Below are 14,110 nucleotides of genomic sequence, written 5' to 3'. Positions count from 1 at the left end.
GACGGAATCATCTGCATTATTCTAACCTACATAAAGCAGGAAAGGCTAAAGTTACCGATCTTACATGCAACGCAAACACAGCAAAAAATACCACACCAAAAGAAAAAAAAGGGAAAAATTTATCTGGCATATCAATATGCAGAGTAAAAGTCTACAAATATGGATTGTTATATTGTACAGAAATTGGCCATTCTTTAACTCCTTGGTCATTACTACCAGTCCTTGAGGGCCACCAATGGGCCAGGTTTTTCAGGATCTCTCTAATGAATCTACATGGAAGATTTGCATACAATGAAGGTAGGGGGTATGCAAATCTTATATGCATATTCATCAGCGATATCCTGGTCTGTTGGCAGCCCTTGAGGCCTGGGAGTAAAGACCAAGACCCAACTCCTTAGCTGAGCAATTAATCTGAATTTAGTAGTAAAAAGGCCCAATAAGAACCCTTCTTGATTATATTCAGAGTTCATTTCATTGTGCTTAAGGATCTGACCACGTGTTAAGATATTTTAGGAGAAAATATATAGCTTCATAAACTTTAAATAGCATCAAACTTTTTTCAGTTTACAGAGCTGCCTTTTGAAAGAACACAGGAAATTTCTTGCTGCCATGGAAACAATCTGGTTTGTGATCTCTGAGTTTCGAAACACTTTTTGCCTTGTTTGCAAACAGGACATGGACAAATACAATTAAATATCAGACTACAGTTTTTGATTGTGGATTGCCAGTGCTGGATCGACTTCTAAATCACAAATCCTTTTTTTATTACAAAAATGGATCTAGAACTGAAAAAGTGATGGGCCCCAGGCCTAAAATTTGACACCTGGAGCCAGCCTATACTAGAGAGAAACCACCACTACAGTTTGGTCAGAGATGAATGGACAAGTCAAGTGGTCAGGCTGAACCAGGCCTGGAGGAACTGCCTCTGCTGCTGAAGCAGTTAGACCAGGCCCAAGCAGAAGAACTGCTGAAAGTGGGCCAGAGTCAGTAAAGCAGCTGAAACTGGGGAGGGAAAGGGGAAGAGAAAGGAAGCAAAAACAACAAAATATAAAAACTGTCATAAAAACAAACAAAAGAACTAAAGAAAAAAAATACTCTTCCTTGCTCCTACAAATACATTTTTTTTTTAATCAGAGAGTCTGTAAGCTTCATGGGGAAGTTAAAGCAACAAACAGCTGCAGGGAAGGCAGGGGTCAAATGCCACTTAATCCCTTGTGGCAATCAGTAAAACTTACCGGGCCAGCCAGTTTAGCAAGCACGTTATTCAACAGGGAAATGCACATAAGGGCTCTACAGGCTTTTTACCATTTGCAGCAGAAGACACTGGGAATCACATGTTAATTTATGTTTCCTATTCTGTATTTTATTTAATGTTTGTAAGCCACATTGTGCCTGCATGAGTGGGAAAATGTGGGAAATAAGTGAACAATAAATAAATAAATAAAATAAATTAATTTATGTAAATCAGCAGATCAGTATTCAAATGTGCATTCCAAGGGATGTACAGCCATTTACGAGCAATGCACAGAAAGGCCCGCCTACCTTTTCCAGGGGAAATTTTTGGGGAGGTCTGGAGTAGTCATAGTGTAGCTTCTTGGCGAGGCAGATCAGAAATACACAGGCAGTGTGGTGGAGCAAAATGTAGCCAAGACATCAGATGAAACTGGGCCAGGGTCAATTGGCATGTATGAACTACCAAGCCTTCCCTACTCCCAGCACACATGGAAAGCCGGCTGACAGCAGCTTCAGCAAAGCAGCCACAGGCAAGAGCACACGTGTCACGCCAGCCTTAAGCTTGCTTTTCGTGTGCCTCTTTCGAAAGGGAAGACAACCCCCCACCTCCCCTTGACTTGTGTAGCCTGTTGGCAATGCCCGTAATGTGCCCTCGTTTTTGGGCAGCGATCACTAAAAACAACAGTCAAGCTGACCTGAGCGGCTTATCCTCAGCACCTGCCATTAGAGGAAGGACAAATCAAAAAGGTTTGGGGAAAAAAAAGCTAGCTATGGCTTTCATACACGCAGCTTGAATGCGTGTACGAAAGCCGTGGGTAGCACACTGATCAGGCACTGAGCAGCCACACTGAGCAATTGACTGTTCTGCACATGTGCGGCTATTTCTACACATTGCTCGCTATTTATAACTCAGTAATTTTTACTGAGGTGGAAATAGTGAGCTGTACTTTATGGGGATGGGGACTTTTGTGCATCAGCTCCTCAGACTGTAAGCTTTTTGGGGCAGGGGACCTATTGTACCTGAATGCCTATTGCACAGCACTGCATACATAAGTACATAAGTACATAAGTACATAAGTAGTGCCATACTGGGAAAGACCAAAGGTCCATCTAGCCCAGCATCCTGTCACCGACAGTGGCCAATCCAGGTCAAGGGCACCTGGCACGCTCCCCAAACGTAAAAACATTCCAGACAAGTTATACCTAAAAATGAGGAATTTTTCCAGTCCATTTAATAGCGGTCTATGGACTTGTCCTTTAGGAATCTATCTAACCCCTTTTTAAACTCCGTCAAGCTAACCGCCCGTACCACGTTCTCCGGCAATGAATTCCAGAGTCTAATTACACGTTGGGTGAAGAAAAATTTTCTCCGATTCGTTTTAAATTTACCACACTGTAGCTTCAACTCATGCCCTCTAGTCCTAGTATTTTTGGATAGCGTGAACAGTCGCTTCACATCCACCCGATCCATTCCACTCATTATTTTATACACTTCTATCATATCTCCCCTCAGCCGTCTCTTCTCCAAGCTGAAAAGCCCTAGCCTTCTCAGCCTCTCTTCATAGGAAAGTCGTCCCATCCCCACTATCATTTTCGTCGCCCTTCGCTGTACCTTTTCCAATTCTACTATATCTTTTTTGAGATACGGAGACCAGTACTGAACACAATACTCCAGGTGCGGTCGCACCATGGAGCGATACAACGGCATTATAACATCCGCACACCTGGACTCCATACCCTTCTTAATAACACCCAACATTCTATTCGCTTTCCTAGCCGCAGCAGCACACTGAGCAGAAGGTTTCAGCGTATCATCGACGACGACACCCAGATCCCTTTCTTGATCCGTAACTCCTAACGCGGAACCTTGCAAGACGTAGCTATAATTCGGGTTCCTCTTACCCACATGCATCACTTTGCACTTGTCAACATTGAACTTCATCTGCCACTTGCACGCCCATTCTCCCAGTCTCGCAAGGTCCTCCTGTAATCGTTCACATTCCTCCTGCGACTTGACGACCCTGAATAATTTTGTGTCATCGGCGAATTTAATTACCTCACTAGTTATTCCCATCTCTAGGTCATTTATACATCCAGTAGTGCTATAAAAATAGGTATTATATGCATGCTTGTTTTAAGGAGGGATCAATCACTGTACTTTGTGCTTCCCATTGCTACCACAAGATACACTTCAAATGATGAATATGCCAAATATAGAGCCATATTTACTAAGCATCCTCTCCCCCCCCCCCCCCCCCCCGACAGAGGTTTCAACCTTAGAAATCAGACCTAAGCTTTCTAAACACTACTTTGCAATGGATCCTGTTTTACAGAGGTCTTCTCACAAGGTTAATATACAACGTTACTGATATCTTTCAAGCTTGTTCAAAACCTTGCTCAGTTTTGGCTGCTATTACTGAAACTGGGATATCATTCAAAAATGCCTGGAATCTGATACCTATGTGTAAAACCACACAGAGCTAACTACTGGGGATGTAACAAAGTAGTCACATTTTCACCTTCCAGATTAGCTTTTCTGTACTTTTTTTTTGGGGGGGGGGGGGGGAAGGGTTGAAAATATCTTTATTGTTAAAGCCACAACAGATAGAATAACAACTGTACATCAACATCAACACACTATGCAGTTTTCCTATACAGTAACAGATTTTTGTATTTTTCATTCCACTCCCTTGCTATTAAATTCCATCATTACAGTCAAAAAGTGCCACCCCCCCTCCCACACACACAAACAGCAACCAGCTCATTAAACCTTTAAAATTATTTAACAGAGCAGAGCAGACCAGACTCGCATCATTAGGGTACCCAAGTAAGGAGTCTCATGTCTTGAGAAAATGCTTCTTAAATAGTGTACCAGCAGTTTCCACAGACATTATTTCCATCTGCAATAACTCATGCATTTAATTTCTCCATAGGATAACCGTTGGGGGGTGATTTGTTATCCATTGCAGCAAAATATATCTATTCGCAATCAAACAAGCATTGGATAAAAATAAAGTTAAGACTTGCATTCCTTCGTCACATCATTCACCTTATCCAACGAACTCCCACGAGGAGTCATGCACAGTTGCTGCCTACACATCAGCCCTAGGTGATCCCATAAAGCAGTCCAAAAACCAAGTGTATTCAGACACTCCTACACAATCCTTAAAAGTACCTTTTGGATGGTCACATTTAAGACAACCTCCATTTGTAGGAAGCCCCCATCTTGCAAGCTCCAAAGGGATGGATATATATATAAGCGATTAAGAAACTTAAAATGTAACTCTCTTAGCTGACTGCTCTCTACCAAACCTACTCCTCCATGGAGACTCCTGTGACAATCTTCATCAACATAGGATTCCCCAAATTCCTACTTTCACACAGCTCGCTCAGATGGGAATCCCCTAAATCCTTGCTACCTCCCTATTTCTTGTCAAACACCAAATCTGTTCTATGGGCAAAGATTAAAATGTGCACATAATGTCTTATCTTTTTTATAAAGATAACAATCCTGGGCAAGTAATCCATAAGAAGACTTTATGGAAGCATATTCCAGCAAAGTCACCTCATCATCTTCTAACAATTGGGTCACCATAGAAAGGTCAGTATCCTGTATCACCAAACTCTGAATTTCCAAATATCCAGTCTCGTGCATAATCGCAGTTGACAAGCTATACAATAAACCTTCAGGTCAGGCAGCTACAAACCATCCTCCTTCTTTGGTACCTACAACAAATTCATGCCCATCCTGGCCTTCTTCCCATCCCAAAGAAAAGTCTGTAGAATAAGATGTTTTAATTTAATATCTCGATGCTTCAGAATGAGTGGCAAATGCTGCAAGGGATAAAACCATTTCGGAAGGAAAATCATTTTAGTAATACAAGCTCTTCCCCACACTGAAATGGGCATTGCTTGCCATTTCTGAAAGAGTCCCTGCATTGCTCACAAAATAGGTGTCACATTTACAGACTACAACTGAGACAAATGACATGGAATCATTAAGTCTAAATACTTCATACAATCACCTACCCAACAGAGTAGAAAAGGTCCCTCCCATTGGCACTCATATTCGTCCTTCAAACTACAGCCTCGAATTTGTCACAATTTACGTGAAGTCCAGAAATCTCAGCATGAGCCTGCAGATGTTGAAGCATACATGACAAAGAGGTTCTAAGGGCAGTAAGCTCTACAAGCAAAATTGTCAGAATACCCACTAGAATACCCTGAAAAGCTGGATCATGCATGAGCATCAAAGCCAACAGTTCTATTCTGAGGATGAACAATGAAAGGGAAAAAGGGCACCCTTGGAAGTCCAACAGAGTACACGTCAAGACAGATGAGAGGACCTCATTTACTGGCACCCAAGCTGTAGAACCCTCATACAGTAGCTGTACCTAGCTTGCAAAACAAAAATGTTCCAGAACTTCACAAAGATACTCCCGTGAAACAGTATCATAAGCATTTTCAATGTCAAAGCTTACTAATAAAGCTTCTAAGGTGTCTCACTGTACTCTGCATTTTGTTTTAAATGTATTAGCATTTATTAAATATGAAATCTATCCAAGTGTGAACATCATCTTTTATTTTACACACTGACTTTTTTCCTCTGAAGAAATACAAATATGAAATACTTTCCACACTACAGCAAGTGTGACACTGTGGGGTTCATTTTCAAAGGACTTAGACTTACAAAGTTCCATCGATTACCATGTAACTTTATAAGTCTAAGAGCTTTGAAAATATGTTTGTCTACGAACCTTTGCACAACTTTCCTTCCATAGCAAAAAAATACAGACATCCAGTATTTGAGTAACATCTAGTTCATATGCCCCCGTCATGACAAATTGCCCCATATGAATCCTGAAGATTTCCGCCCACAGGTTAGCTAGGTAGTCGTTTTCAGGATTACTTTATGTTTACCAGAGATCTGAAAATGTTTACCAGAGATCTGAAAATCTTTCCAGGACTTACTCACCAGGTATTAGATATACTTACTACATACTCCCTATCTCCAGTAATTAGTCTGAAGGATTTGGGGGGGGGGGGGGAGATATGTGACAAACACACCAGTTAATTTCTTCCCTGTTGAGTGCAATTTCCAACACTCTCCTGGGGAAATCCTCTCCCCCTGCTGCCCTGCAAAATGTGTACACCAATCTCAATCCACCTATGTTCAGAACTTGCAAACTCTGGTAGGCAGAAAAATGTTATTTGATTGAAGAGGTGATTATGTTGGCTAGAATTATTGCATTTATCCAGAAAACAGTTTTTCATACTTAATAGGTTTTGGAACGCACCTCTTCCATGGTGGGGGGGGGGGGGGGGGGATAATAAAAAGAATCCACAAAAAAATTTAAGTTTTAAAAAGAATGCATTTCAGAAGCACTCTATATCACAGAAAAACTTTGTAAACTTTATATGTAGATTTTTAAACCGACCCTGGCTCAAAACTGCTTGCTCCAACTCATAAAGGGGTCCTTTTACTAAGTTGCAGTAGGCACTAATGCATGATTAAAAGGAATTATCACAAGGCACACTGAGGAATCTCATGCTAAATTTTAAGTGTGCACGTGCTACCCACACGCTAAAAAATATTTTGTATTTTTTGGTCGAGGTTGTGTATCTGGGGGCGGTTAGTGTTGCATTTCTGCGCTGTTAGCATGCCAGCACTGCTGCACGTATTTGCATGCACCTACAAAAGAGGTGGCAGTAAGGACTCGCACACTAAGTTTTGTTAATGGCCCATACGCTAATGGCAACATTAGCACGTGGACATTAATTCAGAAAATAGAAAATTGGCCGTTTTCCAGTTGCGGTAGAAATGAGCCGTGTAAGGGCGTGCTAAGGCCACTTTCTACCACAGCTTTGTAAAAGGACCCAAGAGTATCATATATCTTGGCAGATGTAGTGTCACTCTCCTGCCGGCAACGCTTATAAATGTGATGGCAAAAGCTCACTCGAGCATATTCCCATAGAAACTTTGAAAGGTATTAGTCCGCAAACGAACCTTTTCCGTAGATGGGAAGGCGGTAGAACTAGAGGACATGAAATGAGATTGAAGGGGGGCAGACTCAAGAAAAATGTCAGGAAGTATTTTTTCACGGAGAGAGTGGTGGATGCTTGAAATGCCCTCCCGCGGGAGGTGGTGGAGATGAAAACGATAACGGAATTCAAACATGCGTGGGATAAACATAAAGGAATCCTGTTCAGAAGGAATGGATCCTCAGAAGCTTAGCCAAGATTGGGTGGCAGAGCCGGTGGTGGGAGGCGGGGCTAGTGCTGGGCAGACTTCTACGGTCTGTGCCCTGAAAATGACAGATACAAATAAAGGTAAGGTATACACAAAAAGTAGCACATATGAGTTTATCTTGTTGGGCAGACTGGATGGACCGTGCAGGTCTTTTTCTGCCGTCATTTACTATGTAAGGACACGCAGTAAAAAAAATGCTTGCCCAGACTTCAGTCATTCTCTTCCTCATTTTAGTGTGCTCCAAACTACTTATGCAAGCCAGCTTAGCAGAATTCTACAGGGAAACAGCAGAAAGACAAAATTGTACAGCTCATTTCTAATCATAAAATCTTATGAATTACAAGGATGCGAAAATGATCATACGTACACGCAATGTTTGAAAAACAAAACAGATGTGGAAAAAAAAAACTTGAATGCCGGCCCCAAATACAGGAACCCAAGGGAAGAAAATGTCATTTTACTAGTTGTTTTTTTTTTTTGTTTAGTTCTGTGTGGTTTTGCTTTGGCTTGCTTCCCCTTCCCCCACACCTTATGTCCAACCTCTCTGCCACTATCCCCTCTTCTTTGATGGCCAGCAGCATTTCCTCTCTTGGACACAGGTGAAGTCACCAGGGATTTTTCTAGCTCTGGAAGAGAGTCTTCAGATGCACTACACACCTTTTTGTGCCATCATTCCCTTAAACAGAGCAAGAAGGACCATTCCATTCACATTCCACACATCTGAGGCATCAGTTTATACACTGCACATTACAAAGGAAATTATTCAAATTAGGAGAATTTCATTTTCCAACTAGACAGGTACTTTTACCTCAATCAGCCAATGACCTCTCACAGAAGCAAAAGAATACGTACAGCAGTGATACCCAAACCAGTCCTGGAGGAACCCTAGACCAGGGACGGTGCTAGACACGATGGGGCCCAGGGCAGATGCTAGAGAGGGGGTCCCAAAGCTTGCTTACAGGGTGTCCATCTTTCAACTTCAGGCAGGTTTGGTGCCCTCTAACATGGGGGCCCAGGGCAATTGCCCTGTTTACCCACCCCTAATTCTGCCCCTGCCCCAGACAGTCAAGTGTTCAGGATATCCACAATGAATATGCATGAGATTGATTTACATACACTGCCTCCTCTCATGCATATTCATTGTGGAGAAGAAAAGGCTACCTTGGCATGCTTTTACTGAACTCATGTACCGTCAATCTCCATCAGGTACGTTAAACGTAGAAGAACCCTTTGTTTTATAGTGCCATCCCTGTGATCCCTCTGTTTGACTGATCACCGCGAATCCCGCCTCAATATCCAGAGGTCAAGGATACTCCCTGCGGATGTGACTGGACATGGTCTTCCATCACCAGAAGGCAAAACTTGCTGGTAAACTTTGATCCAATATATGTAATACAGAAGTGTCATAAAGAGGAGTCAGAAACGGCAATGTAGAGTTCATATGTCTTAGATGTCTGCTTATATTTCCAGTCTTTATTTTCGTATATCATAGCAAAAGTGAAAGCGCCTATGAAACCTTTAGCTAGGGCAGTAGCAGGCAAGTAACTGGAAAGCTAGTGAGACAAGACCAAACTTGAGGGCCCTTCTACAAAGCTGCGGTAAGCACATGGGTGCTTACCACAGGAAATAAAATGGCTTACTGCGGGGCGTACTGAAGCATCCCATAGTAATTTGGGGGAGGTACATGTGCTACACATGCGCTAAACATTTTTTTAATGCTGGGCACAGGTCAGGGGTGGAGAGTGGGCATGATCTGTTCACATCAGTGCATGGCATTAACACACACTAACCAATTAGTGCAAGTTTAGTGCACGAGTCCCGACCACCTACAAAAATAGGTGGCGGTAGGAGCTCACACGCTAATGGGAAAAATTAGAGTGTGGCAATTAATAGGAAAATGTTACACCAACAGTAAAAACGGTCTTAATGCACAGGAAAGATCCACATAAGGGCATATTAAGGCCAATTTTTACAGCTGTTTGGTAAGAGAGTCCCTTAAGGTAAAAAAATACAGTCAAAGTCAGAGAGATCTCATCCAAGGGAGATAACATGCAAGAAAGCAGCAGCAAAATTAGAACAGTTAAGCCACCAGTCAGGCTGAAGGCTAGAAACATGAATACTGACCACAGGCCTGAACCCAAGAAGCAAACAGGAAGTTAAATAAGAGATTCAAACTTGTCTGGGTTCTGCTGTATTACATGGGGATATAGTAGGCATCTGTTGCTAGGCAGGTCAGTCAGCATTTCATAACTCCCACAGGGCTAAGACCCTTTTTTTTAATACCCCCCCCCCCCCCCCCCCCCCCAAACACAGTTTCCCAAATGGGAACCTGTGGGCAAAAATCCTGCAGGAGAAACAGTTATCAACCCATGACCTGGTAACACACCATATAAGCCATTAGCTGCAAGAGTCGCAGGATGCCAGGTCAAAGCGCCTGACAATGTTGTAAATTAATACTTGTACTAAATATTAGTCATATTGAACATGTGCAAACTTAATTGATGTGTTTCCCTTACTTCTGTTCATCAGAACCAGAGAGATTTAAGAGTTGATTCAAGGGTGGGAGCCCGTACCGCAACCTCAATGGGTGGTGGTAAGTGCTCCCCCCGAAATGACCGCACAGCAAGTGGTTCACTTGCCGAACAGCCATTTCTTTAAAAAAAGAAAGCTTTTTACCCGCTGCGGTAAAAGGGGGCCTCAGCGGGCGTCAAAAACATGCGTCAACGCAGGCCCCCTTTTACTGCAGCTTGGTAAAAGTATCCCTCAGTGGTACTTTTTGGTGCCATATATAGAACCCCCTCCCCATATGTATTAAAGGCTTGGGAGAAGAGCCAGGCTTTCACCTGCTAGTTTGTTCTTGGGCCTCCCAGAATCAAATGTTGAGACCATTATAGGTAGCACAAAATGCAGCAGTCTGCTGCTGGGTGCTAACCATTTTGTTTACATTATACCATTCTTACAAACTCTACATGGGCTGCCAATAGTTTGATGGATAAAATTTAAAATCCTCACTATAGTCCACACAGCACTGTGTATTGAAACGCCAATAAATATTTCCACTTCTTTCAGAATGTATTTTTGTTACATTTGTACCCCGTGCTTTCCCACTCATGGCAGGCTCAATGCGGCTTACATGGGGCAATGGAGGGTTAAGTGACTTGCCCAGAGTCACAAGGAGCTGCCTGTGCCTGAAGTGGGAATCAAACTCAGTTCCTCAGGACCAAAGTCCACCACCCTAACCACGAGGCCACTCCTCCTCGATTGCCTGCCTAGGGCCCTCAGGTCAGAGGTGATTTGTGAAGCAGAGAGGCAATCTATCAAGGTGGTGCTATCACACAGCTGACAGTATAGTATGCTTTGGGTAGGCAGACTGCTGGTTTCTGCCAGTGATTTGCAGTGGCTAAGGGTCTGAGACTTACTAAAGTTTCTTTGCCCACAGACGCAGAATAGGAAAATGGAGCCTTAGGAAATGAAATCAGTTTCTGAAAGAGCTACTGCTGATCTGTGAAGGTATCCCCCCCCCCCCCCCAACAAAAATGTTCACTGGTGACACTTTGGAGGGGTAGAGAAGGAGAAACAAGAGAAGTCTCAGCCACTGGCTCCAAAGTTTTGTGGCTGGCTCCTAGAGTTAATGACAATTTATCAAGACCATTGTTGTGCATTGTGTGAAGAAGTGTGATATTTTTCTGTGTAGACTAGCTCAAATAACAGACACAATAGTGTTATATTACCAGGCGTGGGTAACTTTTCTCTCAAAAAAAAATTAGGAATTGGAGGGGAAGGTTATAAAGGAAATAATGTTATACTTTTTTTGGCATGTTTGATAGCTAGATTTATTAATGTGTGCTACCACATTAGCATATGCTAATGCCATTAACTGTGCTATATTACCACAGTCCCATTTTATATAGTGGGGCCTAGCTACTAGTAACACGTGTTAGCAGTGTTCATGTGCACTGAAGTGATAGTATACCTTCGTACAACTATTTCTGCTTTGACCTTTTTCACTATATGCCAGACAACGCTTGGATGTGCGTTCTGGAACATCTTAAGAAAATATGTTAAGCCACAGCACAGCTAGAATCATCTGTCTGCAACAAGGTAGCGGTTATGCACACAAACTCAATGTGTTGTCTGAACTACTGCAAAACACACTATTCCTAAAACACATTCTAAAGAATAAATGCAAAAGGGAACAAAAATAATATATATTCCCTCCTTTAGAAAATGAACCCTATACTGAAAATCAAATCCATCCTTAGAAATTCAAACTCAACCCTTAAAACTACAGGAAAGAGGTACAACAGCTGTCATAACAATTCAGTATCACAGGCCCATTGGGTATCCCAGAAATTATTAGGTCAGCTGTACTTGACAGTTGTTATGCATACAAGACTGGTCCACTGGCGGTGCTGGGGGCATGCAGAGGACCTGGGCCCAATGCCCAATCGAGTTTTCCATTCTATAAACCAGCCAGAGATACTGCAGAGATTGTGCCCTATAGTCACTGAAGAAAGAGGATGCAGTCTCAGTGATCTCACAATAACGAGATCTAATAGCCAGGTTTATGGTCGATAATTGCAGGATTCATGAGCACAGATGTTTGGCCCCCAGCCGAGGACTGTATCTGCAATGACTGGGGAGGGGAGCAGCCCACATTTTATGGCATCAGCTCCCAGGCTAAATCCCGAGTCCTTACTGAGCTTGAAGCTGAAGCAGAAAACCATGGTCCTCCCACTCCCCAAAACAAAGAACATGTTTAAATATTAATGCTTTTTAATAAATCACTCAGAGCACTGATCTCTCATGGTCTAATATCTTTTAATTTCACTAGAATAGAATAGTGGCTTAGTACAACCTGCACTCTATTTACAAAATCCTCATTACAAATTTACCCAGATATTCATTTTTTTAATCTTAAATTTCAAAAAGTGATACATTCCCTCAAAATTCACACTTTGGATCACGTAAGTTTTCTTGGCTGTTTCCCCCCCCCCCCCCCTTAAAGTGTAGGTATGTGTGTGTGTGTAAAGGATGTTTCACTAGATTCAAAACTCAATATTATAAATAGCTACTTGGGAATATTAATTTCACTGTATAATATATAGTGCCTTATTAGGACATTATACCCATCCAATTTTCACAATTTTAAAACAGTTGGTGCTAACTGTGACAATTATTACCCCACATACATTTATCAAAATATGTTCTTTTGAATTTGTGCCACTTATACAAAGGTGGAGCCAAGACAGTTAAGTTCATATCAATTTGCACAGAGACTACTCCAGTGTTTTTGTAGACAATTTCATACAGTAATTCTCCCTCATCACAAAACCGGACAGAGGCAAAAGAACTTGATTTGTGTTTTCAAAAAATGACAATTTGGCAAAAATTCTGAGTGTTGAAAAGGTCATTAAAAAAATAATAATACAATGTACAATACTGCAGGTTTCCCATCTCCAAAACTACAGTTACCAAAACAAACTTAGATCACATGCTAACTGTAGAAACACATATACTCAATATGAAATTCATGGCTACCAGTGATAGGATGAACATTGTCCCTCTAAACGACTCCAAACCTGTTCATTTTACTGTAGAAACAGCCACACACTCAATATTGAAATTCATGGCTACCAATGACAGATGAATCTTGTCACACCAAACGACTCCTAACCTGTCCGTTTTTGCTCCACTACTTCCCTATGCTCTTTGTTTTCCATTCAGATGTTTTACAGTTTGAGGAAGTAGGGGGAATGCTGAGCATCACAAGGTAAAGAACTATATATATATATATATTAAAAAAAAAGATCTAATATCGCTTGTGCTTCCAAGGCATAGTGCCACTTCTCGTCTAACTACATCACCCACCTCGTTTTTCTGTCACATTTTTTTGCTGACCTTAATCAGACTTAAGAAAGAAAAACACACACATATGGTCTGACTACAGGAAGTACCAACAGAGTTTTTTTAAAAGGCATAAACTGTTTTTCTTGAAGCCAACATGCTTTAAAACAAATTATTACCCTAATTATTCTGAGAAGGAATCATCATACACAACTAACCGGCGGCGAGCAAACCGAGCATTGAGATAAGAACTCATTCGACATTTCAACCGAGGCTGGAAGCCACAATCAACAACAATTACATCAAGAAAGCAAGTTGTCCATTAAAAAAAAAAAAGTTTCCGGTCGACCTGGCTACTTAAATATAGTCATACCGTGCCTCAGGTGCCCCTCAGGTGCAGGGAAAACTGGGAAATCAACAGGACACCCAGCAGCGCCTTTTATCATCCCGGAAGAAGCAGATCACACACAGGATCGGAGATCCACGTCTCTCTCCAACTGAGAAACAGTGCCTGTCCTCCTCTATGAGCTGCTGCAAGACTGCAGAAGCCGCTGCAGACTAGGAATCCGAGACGACACACAGTTATTATGCTCAGTAACTCGTGGGAATGGGGGAGGGATAAATGCCACTAGTAGATTACAAAAAAAAAAAAAACTGGAGAACCAGTTCCGCGCTAGAACAGCAAACTGAAACAAATTTGCCACGAAAAAAAAAAAGTTTACAAAGTATTACCGAGTAAACTGTCAGAGTGAGTGTTTAGAAGCTCGTTTGTTGTTTCTG

At 41.9% G+C, this 14,110-nt stretch overlaps 1 protein-coding gene across 2 annotated transcripts in view; it reads right to left on the bottom strand.

The window, feature by feature from the left end:
- Positions 1 to 13,869, bottom strand: part of MAP3K1 (mitogen-activated protein kinase kinase kinase 1) — a 274,135-nt gene extending 260,266 nt beyond the window's left edge. For both annotated transcript variants that reach the window (XM_030193149.1, XM_030193151.1), the window contains exon 1: positions 13,704 to 13,869. The gene's annotated coding sequence lies outside the window, so the exon portion shown is untranslated. The remainder of the gene's footprint in view (positions 1 to 13,703) is intronic.
- Positions 13,870 to 14,110: the final 241 nt, after the last annotated feature.

Source organism: Microcaecilia unicolor, chromosome 2, assembly GCF_901765095.1.
Source record: "Microcaecilia unicolor chromosome 2, aMicUni1.1, whole genome shotgun sequence".
NCBI lineage: Eukaryota > Metazoa > Chordata > Amphibia > Gymnophiona > Siphonopidae > Microcaecilia > Microcaecilia unicolor.
The sequence above is the reverse complement of the archived record's forward strand: the minus strand, read 5'-3'. Positions and strand labels throughout refer to the sequence as shown.